This window comes from Musa acuminata, unplaced genomic scaffold (assembly GCF_036884655.1).
Source record: "Musa acuminata AAA Group cultivar baxijiao unplaced genomic scaffold, Cavendish_Baxijiao_AAA HiC_scaffold_515, whole genome shotgun sequence".
Classification (NCBI taxonomy): domain Eukaryota; kingdom Viridiplantae; phylum Streptophyta; class Magnoliopsida; order Zingiberales; family Musaceae; genus Musa; species Musa acuminata.
Window position 1 is genome coordinate 530,869 of NW_027020760.1, and position 11,361 is coordinate 542,229.

Below are 11,361 nucleotides of genomic sequence, written 5' to 3' on the forward strand. Positions count from 1 at the left end.
TACGGGAACAGACGGTTTAGGTGTATTCCTAAGAAATATAGTTTGTTTCCGTTTCAGAATCCATTACGGGTTTTCAAATGAATGATTTGACTTGTACTAATGGAGTTGACGAAGAAGCGGAATGCGAATGCCCACATCAGATCCTTTTTAATGCCCACTAGCTGTGTTGTCTCCAGGAAAGTACTCAAAAGATGGTGTTCAAAACTATCAATAAGGTCAATCAAGTGTGGTGAAAGCCTAAACCCTAAAAGAAGGTGTTGCAAGTGTATTGTTCGAGGAAGAAAAGAATACTAGCTTTGAAGCGCTAAGTGGTCCAACCCCCAGTAAAGGCGGGTATGCAAGTGAAAGAAGCTGTGCGAGCGAGGGTAGTTTCAATTAAAACACTTTATAGAACATGCCCTACAGTTCAATTAATAAGTATTTGTTGCCTGAGGTATATGAGCCGAATTCAGGTTAGAATAAGACAAGATCTAATAGATGGGCCAGGCCAAGTAGACAAGCGTAGGAGTTCATAGTAGCAAGTCAAGTGAAGTTCTAGTGGACAAATACAGGACTTGAAAGGCACAGTTGGAAATGCATTTGTTGCCCAGAATATGTGCTTATTCACTGTTTGGTCAGACAGGAATAGGTGGAGCAGAGACAGCAGAGGATCAGTTTCATTCTTTGTGGACGGGGCATAAGTTAACCGACTGGGAAAGAGTTCAATGAATTCATAACTTTCGAGGAGAGGTAAAGTAGCCAAAGTCAAAGGTCAGGGAGTTTCCATTACTACTTTATGGAACATGCCCTACAGTGAAGTAAGTTCAATTCCGGATTTGTTACATTCAATAGCAAGCGCCATCAACAGACATTGAAAAAGAGCAAGCAAAGAAACTTTAACAAGAAAGCAGGACTTGGTGGGTAAAACCTCCCTTGGGTACGAAGGTAAGCCATCAAAAAGGGGCTTTCACCGGGGCTCCTGCCGCCATGAATACCTGACTTGCTCATAACTAAATTAGAACATATTCTTTTTTGTCTGGCGTTTGTAGAAGTAGCTTGGCCCTTCCCGCGATGCTTCCTCCTTGTCGGCCTTTTCAAATAGTAGTATGCTTTAGAGTCGGAAATAAGTGAAGACATACGAATCTTATCTATTTTATGAGAAATCTTCCCCAGAGACATATTCATCTAAAATCTATCAATGGTATTAATGGACGGATTCCCTTGGAGCAAACAAAGGAGAGATAATGCTATCAACTGACTGACTTCTAAAGAATGTGGTGCAATGATATTCAGACGATACGAACAGGAAGGATGTGCAGCACAGAAGTCGCTGCTATGAATGCCCTGCTATTCTTTTCTACAACGGCAATAATACTAAGAAGGAAGAATCCGCTTTTACATTCCTTTTCCAATGGATTGTCCCAGTTAGTCCAATACTACAGATAGTAACGAGCACAGAAAAAGAAGATGGAATCCAAAACGGTGTTAATTAATTTACTGAAGTGAAGCAAGGAACTGCAAGAATTGACCAACAATCTCCTCTTAGATAGGCAGTTCGGGAAGAAGGAATAGTTCGGGATTAAGCTTATTTACCTAATATGTCCATCATCGAATACGACGCAGGTGGTGTATCCTCTCCTATACAATAATAGAAGAAATGCAGCATCTGCCTTGCAACGAATAGGCTCTTTGCCACGAAGGAAAGGATGCCAGTTTCCATTTTCTTTCCAGGTCTGGTTGGTTGCCTTGTGAAACATTTGGATAAGTGTTCAATCAGACGATGTTTGAAAGAAGGACGTAACCAATGCTAGTGGAATCCGCTCTTACTGTTCTCCTAGCCGGTGTAAAAGTAAGTGCTCTTTTCCCACCCGCCGTTACTGCTCTCGTAGTCGTAGCAGCTCTTGTCACTGATAACTTGACTTGCCGCCTGCCCCTCAAAGGCTCTCGGTATGAGTTTTGGATTTGATATGATGGGTTGAATGATGGAAGAATCCATCCCCGCCCCACCAATAAAGGAATTATTCGGTCGCCGACATTAAGTAAACTGTGTGACAACATGAAAAACCAAAAGCTCTCCTCATTCCTGAGAGATTAGATGAGAAAGGAAGCACAAAGCAGAGGAGTTACGAATCACCGGTTTAAGCTATTCTTGATGGATCTTCTTTCCGGTGAAGGCGATGTCCCCTATAAAAGAAAGCGGATGGGGGCCTTTATTTGATTTGAGTAGAGGTAACGAGAGAGCAAGAAGCTTGATGGAATGGGCCGAGCCAAATGAGCGAGCCCTGACATGAGGAATACTACTTCCTATTCGATTTTTCTGGTCAAGTGGACGAAAAGAGCGAGTCCAGTATTTTTTCCAACTCCCATTTGTGTTTTAGTTCTATTGGGTGTACATTCAGAGATGACGGAGTTTCCAGTTATGCCAAAGAGCTCTGTTACATTTCATCTTAGAGAGCAAGTAGAATATCTCCTTGTTACTGATGGGGAATTATTGGTTAGCCCTAAAGAGATAGACGTGATAGGGTTTGCTGCCCGAATTAAGGTAGTTCGGACCCAGGTAGACTATGAATCAATCCTCTGCTCCACTCAACACCTCTGAAGCAATGAGAAATCCACTTGGCGCCAATGCTATGAATCTTCCACTGGCCTCCATTATTGATGCCGGCTATGAAGGCTCTTCTGGATCTCCAACTGGTACAAAAGAAGCTATGTCTCCAGCTCTGCTCTCTATCGGTAGTCCAATCCGTACTTTGTCATTACCTGTCTCTGTCCATGCCCTAACACTCGGGAAGCTCTCCAACAACAACGGAAAGGGTCCGCACTCTACTCAGGGAAGAGCAAAATCAATACAAATCCAAATCTCCAAGTATTAAGATCAAGAGTCTCGTTCCGCTGCTCTTATGATAGTGACGAAACTCGCTCAGAACTTCATTATTATAGGAAGTAATAGCTACATTGAAGTCAACGCAAGCACTGGAGGAACAGTGTTTTCTCATAAAGGGTTTCGACAAGCAAATACTACAAATCTTCGTCTTCCAATTGAAAGATTTAAGTAATAACTCAGATAAGTCATACCTACTAGTAAGGCAGAGCAACTATCAACTCATATAAGCTGGTAGGATTAATAACTTACATGCTATCGGTCCCTTACTCTCTCTCTCGCCTTCCTCCGAATAGGGCTTAACTTTAGATTAGAATAGGCTCATTCTTTGACAGATTAGTCAGATATATGAACCTTTGTGCTCCAACTTTGAGTCTTCCCTATGTCTGGTCTGGATGGCATTTTCTTCTTCCAAAGGGGGGTCGCTCCAATGGTGCAATTTCTTTCTAGTGCTATTTGGAAGTTCGAATAAGCAGATTTGGCGATTCTCTTGGTTCCTGATTGAGATCTCCCTATAGTAAGTTGTATAGGTTTGGGAAATCCATTTGCCATGGTCTGGTCTAACTCTATAGATTTGTGATGAACTGGAAAGAAAGAGAGAAGAGGAGCTTTATCTGATCTCGAAATCCGTCTTGGACAGGCCAATCACGAAAGAAGCACACAAAAGAAGCACACAAAAGGCATAGAAAGACTCACATTGGCGGATTCCGGGAATTTCCCTTGCTTTCCAGAGAAGTCGAAGAATCACTATTAGCTGAAAAAAGTATAGAATATGGATCCCACCTGTCACGAAAGCTATAGAAAAGACATCCCTTGAATACACAAACCGAATCATATCATGGACAAGGAAGGGGCAAGGAATTAGGGTTTATAGAAGCACAACTGGAAACTGGTGCTAATAAGAATGGAACAAAGTAGTATAAGCCTATGAAACCCGGACCCAAGACTCATAGTTATTGCTGTAGTGATAAGGATGAAACCAGCTCCTATGGAATGAAACCGCCGCTAACAAGGATTGAACGGGGACACCTAAGTCTGACTTACTTACATCTAAATCGAACTTTCCTTGCTTTCGTTCTGACTTTCATGCATCTTATTCTGAAATTGATTACTTGAGCTCTGTAACTAATGTCTGGTACCCTTCCTTCTGAGATTGAGCCTACCTCTCTTAGTAGTAGTTGAAGTATGATCCCTATACTAATAAGAAGAAAAACACAGAATTGGGAATTTCTCCACTAAGTGGAAGATCGAAGCACTGCACTATAGAATTGAACTGTGCCCCACAAATCCTGACTTCGCTAACTAGCAATTGAACCACTGCCTGACAAGCAAGAAGAAAACTAGGCGCTAACGGGACGAAACCGCGACATATAGAATTGAACCTAGCTGCCCGAGCCTTACTTACTACCAGGAAGCTCATAACTCATAGTATACCTTGTCATTTTGCTATTAATTACTATTATTCTATTACTTATACTCTATTACCTAGTAGTTTGTCTGTATTACTTAGTTGTGTGTCTGCTTGTTAGTGACTTGGCGACTGAACATTCGCACAACCATAGAAAATGAAATGAGAAAAATCACCACTGTTTTTGAGAAAAAGAGCTGGGTTTTGCTCTAATTACTAGAAGAAACCCAGTGGAATTACTATAAGCAAACTCATAGCAAATAGGATATGAAAAACCTATTGCCTATAGTATGAGAATGAATTAGAACAATAAGAATAAGAGGTATGTTATGTCGAACAATAAGAATAAGAGATATAGTTCTTGAAGGTAAGTTTCGAGGTATAGCTCTGGAAGGTCAGTTTCAAGTAAGTATAATAAACAAAGAATAGAGATGTGACTTAACGAATAGGTATGTTACGCCACCGACATATAAATCAAAAAGGAATAACCATTGTACTTTTGAGACCACGGTTCCCTAAGAAAATACAGTCAAATAATAATCAATCCTATATAAGTGAACTGTAATAATCAATCCTATATAAGTGAACTGAATGTATGCTACTAATTACCTCAATGCCTTATGCTCGAGATCTGGGCTGACACCCGGAACCACCCACTCCTTATTTCACCTATGAGCTTGCCTTTAATGCCCTTCATTCTTGAACTCATGGTCCTGATCGTTGGCTTACAGCTTCTTAGTCACCAAGCTACTAGTAGAAAAGCGTCACCACACACTGAGTTTGCGTAGGGCTCCCATAATTATTAGTTGACTTATTTCTTATTCAATTAGGTATTCCGTGTTCTTATATGAGAATTGGGTAAAGTCGGACTAAAAGCATGGAGTTGAAGAACCCGAGTTGTAAGTTGAAGAGCGAAAGAAGGGATATTGTTTTCAGGTAAGGCGGGGCTTGGACTTACCACAGTTCAATTCTGATAAGTATATTCATATTCTTTATTAGATGCAGTTTTCTTAGAAGCTGTAGTGAGAGTATGATATCGAATACTCCATGCCTTACGCTTACCCTTACGTAGTTGCTTGTCTATACGCTGCTTGTCGAGTTTCAGTCTCCTCCCTTACTTCGTCAGTTCACTCTTTTACCGTTAAGGACGATTATGCCTTCCTAGGGGAACTGTGCATTCCTTAGACTACCAACCCTAATGCTGTTACTCATAGATTGAGTTCCCATGCTACTGAGTTTCATTATATTACTTACTATATTACTTACTTGACTTACTTGCTCGATCCTTGTACTGAACCTAATAAGTTCATTTCTTAGCCAGGGTACACTTACCTTATAGCGAAACAACAGATCTATTGTTCAAGAGAAAACAACTTGCTGTTTTTAGACGGAGTTTCCTTCATAAACCACTCATCAATATTAGATAAATGAACTTTCAATACAATTAAGAGAATTAATAAATAAGGGAATGTTTGAATTAAGAGAATTCCAAAATAGGGAATGTTTGAGCAATCAATTAAATAAAGAAGAATTACAAACATGGGTAACAGTTTGGAAGCAGTACTCATAAGAGAATGAAAAAACTAACAAACAAATAAGAGAATGAAAAGAACAACTACAAGAGCGAAAGCCAGGAGAGAGGCAGGCCAAGATACAGGAAAGGCGGAGTTAGAGTTGAGCTAAAGAAAGAAAGTCAGAATGGGTAAACTCATATCCGAGGGCGTGGTGCAGAGTTCCCAACCCTGTTTTCAGAAGGTAGTAAGCTTAGAGCTAGTAGTAGCTTGTCAAGTGCAATTCCTTTTTGTCTATCGAATCGGTCTGCTACCTACATTCCAGGAAATTGTGGAAATACGAGCTAATGAATAGACAGACCCGCCGTAGAAAGACATCACCGATCCATTGTTTGTGGAAGAAAATGGATTTGCTGAGATAGAAAGAAATATGGATATGAAATTCCTACCAAGAGAACTGGATGTTCCAACCACTAAGAATCCTAGTTAACCTAAAAAAAGGAGAAAGGCCCCCCAGCAGAAATGACTAGTTTTTAAAGCAAGACACCATCCCGGTAGAAGTGTTATCTATATATCTGCTCTGATCGCCAATGAATACTATACTAGATCTGGATCCAGTTGCATTCAATTGGAATTGAGCGCCGTGGCACTTTACCTTTCTTGACCCCGAAAGTCACTTTCATCAACTAGCACTATAATGAATCAACTAGCACTATAATGATGTGAAACATTAGGAGTAGTAGGTTAGATACATTGACACTTTCAATATGAACTAATCCTTTTTGAAACCAGCTATATCCACATATATATACACATGCATTATTACGAATGAATGCCGATATGAGTGATGAAAGGAAACAAACCGTTCCTGGAATAATGAATACTGAAGTCAGGAGTAAGGAGGAACAAGCCATAAGATAAAGGAAGGGAGTATTTGCAAGCAATAATAACATAAGGGAGTATTAGCAAGCTATACAATAAGATAAGGGAGCCCAAGTATATAAATAGGTAATCATAATATCTTATATGCGATGCAATAGAAAATCATAATATCTTATATGCTATGCTCGAGAGAACAAGCTATTCTATACTAAGCTAGATTCATTAATAACTTCTATACTCCGCTAGCTAGATGGAATTCAAGGCGTTAGTTTCTAGTTGCCCCAACCCGAGAGTCATAGGTGTTTAGTTCCTTTTTGATATTAGTTAGATTCCTTTTGGATATTTTTGGATAGTTTAGGTGCAGATTCTATGATTTCGAAAGAGTGCTAATTAGTGTTTGCCAGCTTCGCCCTTGTGCTAGCGCGAGTTTCGTTCTTCAAGTCCAAGTTCCTTAGTGAGTTTCGAAGCTCTGCTCCGTTTTGTTATGCTCTTATATCATTCATATGCGAAGATATACTCTTTCCTGAATTGAACCCTTGTGCTTTTGTTTGTTTAGAGATAGAGAGTTTCGGGGAATTCTAATGCCTCTATTTAATGGTAATCGGGGATAGTGAGTGAGCTTTGGAGTTGAGTTAGTTTCCAGTGTTTTGACTACAGCTAACTAGATTCCATTGCAAGAACAAGTAACAAAACGAACAAGCAGTGAGGTTTAAACAAGGAGTGGAGTGATGTTGGGTTACTTCTTTCTATTATGGGAGAGCACTAAATTCCATAAGCAAGTAGGATTCCATTGCCCCCATGTTTGATAGAGAGGAATAGGGTGCCTCAATTCTTAAAGCAAAGGGTCCTCGCCTGAGTGCTTACATGAGTTCGCAAATAAGATCCTTTCCTTATTAGGAGCAGGTCAACAAACGGGGAACAATAAAGAAGGTTTTTTAAACAATGCTCTTCCATTCCTATTAGATATATGATTTGAACTTTCTTGCATAATCTAGTAAAGAAAAAGCATGCGCATATGATATATGATATGAACCTAAGACAGCATAGCTTCCTGACTCTAAAGAGCTCCGGGGGGATAATATAGAAGAGAGTGCCACCTATTATAGAATGAAGTAACAAAACTCTAAACAACATTTCATTTCATGCGCATAGCATATAATATGAGAATTTCATCAACTCACAGAACTAAAGGACCCTTATTCTTTAAAAGAGAGCGGCCTCTTCTCTTTTGATCGTAAAGTGGCAGGCTGATGAAAAAGAGGAGTAGGCTTCGTCAAATTGACTCGCAGGCAAACCCGTTATGCCACAGAAATCCAAATTACTAGAATTCCATTGACCCCATGTTAGATAGAGAGGAATAGGCTCTTCTCTTATTTCCGCCATTCATGCCTATTGTTCTACGTAGCAATCTGCCATAGAGACTTCTTCCCCCCCATGTAAGAGATCCTGAATAAGATCCCCGCGCTGTAAGAGATCCTGAGGAAAAAGTGTTGCTAATTTGATGTCATCAGCTATTTCATGTGTTACTACGGGTCGAACCGCACTTTGTACTCTTTCTTGGCGTTAGGACATAGATCCCATTTTCTCCATTCAAGAAGACAATATCTACGTCAAATACCTTTGTGCAAGCAAAACAGGGTATTAGTTCTTTGTCTCGTTCTTGATCATATAGTAATGGGATTCAGACTCTCTTTCGTCTTCTTCGCTTTAGAACCAATAAATCAAAATTCCCTTAGGATAATAGATAAGGTATATAAGAAATTCCAATGACCATTAGATATCGTTTGGTCTTATTGAATAGTCATTAATTTGCTTCTCCTTATTACCAGAAGTATCCCACAATTTATGTCTTACTCGACCATTAGTCATTGATAGGTTAGAGATACATCTTTCTTTGACAGAAAAAGAGTGAACATTCATTGGATCTTGATCCTTGTAGAGCGAAAAACAAACTCACTACTATATCCGCACGGACCTCCCGCTAATATCAATAAATTTCTCGGATAATAATGAACATATTCACTATTGGAATAAGTAGATTAAGGTAGGTGCATGGTGGACATCGGTACTCCAGTACATTTATCCCTCTGATTCTGAATCCATATGTTTTCGTACCCTGAGTGAAAGAGACTGACGCTCAAGTGATACCCGTTGTGCGGCAGGAGCGAAAAACACATGATAGGCGATGGGCGCCCCAGGAGCGAAAAACACATGATAGGCGATAGGCACCCTGAGATAGACAAAAAGGACCCCGCCGCCCCAATAGAATACATTTGATCGAGACACCCCCAAATGCGAGGCACCAGCATCTAAGAAATTCTCACCCCAAACAAGGCATCCACATCCATGATACCTCCTTAGGCGCGGCACCCATAATAGGCACAACTCAGTATTCAAGTCAGAATTCCATTAGAGAGTCGACAAGCAACAGAATCCGAAGTGGGCTAACGGTATAGAGTTGATAGTTCCATTTCCATAACCATTTTCCTAGGTTAAAGACCCAGTGCATCAGTTCAATTGATTCCAAGATCAGTTATTGGCTACGCGGTAAGCAGTGATGAACTTTAAGTATAGGTTCAAAGGTTAGGTCGGCGGAAGTCAAAGTGGAATCAACGAACGTCATTGGTATTGAATTGAACTCAAAACTCCTTTCCTACCTAGCTATCTTACCCACACCTACACCCGGTTAAGTTGGTATATGATTTATTACTACCGGTATAGTACAGTAGTGAAAGAGGTCTTTCTTCTTCAACGGGACAAACAATGGCGAGTCAAAAGGATTCCTCAGACAGGTTCTCTCTCGGACAGGCCAGGCGAACACAGGTTAACGGATGGATTACACTTACTGAACTGAACCGCTGAACTAGAACTGGCAATTAACTTACCGCTTCAGATCTGAGAACCAGATCCTTATTCAAAGCCTGTACCCGACACATTAACTCGATCTGCCATTTAGCCTCCAAGAGAAGGATCCGTGGCCGGGGGTTCACTCGCTAACTCCAGTTCCAGCGGAATCCCTTGTTTTCTCCTATCTAGTTTCATCCTTCTTTGTTGGGGCAACGAGAGAGGTTCCGAGTGTTGCAAGAGTAGAGGAAGGCGGGCTGGTCTATATGATTAAGAGAGGAAATGCACTTGGACTATGCGGTGTGAGTGGAATACCGACTTTCTTTCCAAACAATAATATCTCTTTCTGCTACTGAGGGGATTCCTCCCTTACTTGGACTTGTCAGCAATGAAAGGTAGAGTTCAGTCAATCACTAGAGAATTAGCCGAGGGGGCAAGCAGGCATACCTGGCATACAAGTTGGATTGTTGCCTTTGATTCGAGGCGAGAGATAGCCTATCACTGAACCCTAAATTCTTATATGATTGTAGTCCACTCAATTCTTCAAGTAAGGAGCGGCTTGGGGGGCGAGTAACGTCTAGGAAAGCAGTAAACCATAGAGCAGGAACTGGCACCGAGTAAACCCTCTTCTTAGTTGCTATCCTCTTATCGTACCCTATTCATTGAGTGTGCTAGCAACCAACATAGGGAATTTGCCTAATAGAGCAACGAATGCATTAGTAGCGCATTGGTGAACTTGAACAGCCGGGTTTTGGTGAACTTGAATAGCGGGCATTGACTTCTCACTTGTGCTTTTCTCTTTGGGACAGTAAACCCGGACTACTCTACTGGTTGGGCAAGGGGGAAGGAACCTAAAATGGAGTTATTGCAACATAGCTCGGTGATTCTGCTTCCACTAATTGATTTCCTCGGATTGGAAGACATAGGCGATGATCCTTATTGCGTTTTCTCGTGCAAGAGAAGGAACCGCTCATAGGCTTGACTCGCCCTTAACGGTACTAGACTTCAAGTATAGAGTTCGACTAAAGAAAGGTATGGTGATTGACTAGCGGCCGTGCTACTTCTTTCTAGTGGCTTGGCTCTGACTTTCCTACTTGCCCACTTGAGAGTGGATTTCTTTCTTTCTTATGAGACCCCTAAACATTAAGGACATGTAATCCATCGTGCCATCTCCGCAAAAGTTCCTATGTTCAGTTATGAGAGAAGGCGTCGATGTCAAGTTTCTATTTCGATTTATTCTATGGTTCTTCGATTCCATACTGGATCCTGGGAACAATCTATTTCCGTAAGATCCATTTGTTTATTGTTCAGGAACGGAACTTTGAGTGGTGGGGCAAATCACTATGTAGACTTCATCCGAAGCGGTTGTTCTCTCTGCTTATCTCTTTCTTAGAATCAATTCCTTTACTTTACTCTAAGAGGGGACCTGCTAAAGGTATCGAGACAGGGTCAGTAAGGCTCTTCAAGTAATTCAATTGTGCGCTTGTCCCGGCTAACAAAGTCTATCAGTGGGTTCGGCCTTGAAAGATAGAGGCGAACAGGAATTGGAATTCTCCGAGTTGGTATGGTTCACCGAAGATGTTATAGCATGGTTTGTTCACACGGGTGTTTTCGTGCATTCCTACATTAACGACTTTCCTCTTTCAGTATAGTATTGGCTTTTCAATAAAAGTGTATCAATAGATAGGGCAAGTTTCTGAACACTAAATATAGGGCTCTCTGCTTCGGGTAATTCTTTTTTAGGCTTCTCTGGATCTGGAAAAGTCCATAGGGGCGGTGGCATTGAAGGCCATATTCTACATTTTGTAATGGAATTCTTCTAGTTTCATAAACTCTTTATTTGGCTTTGGCCCGCT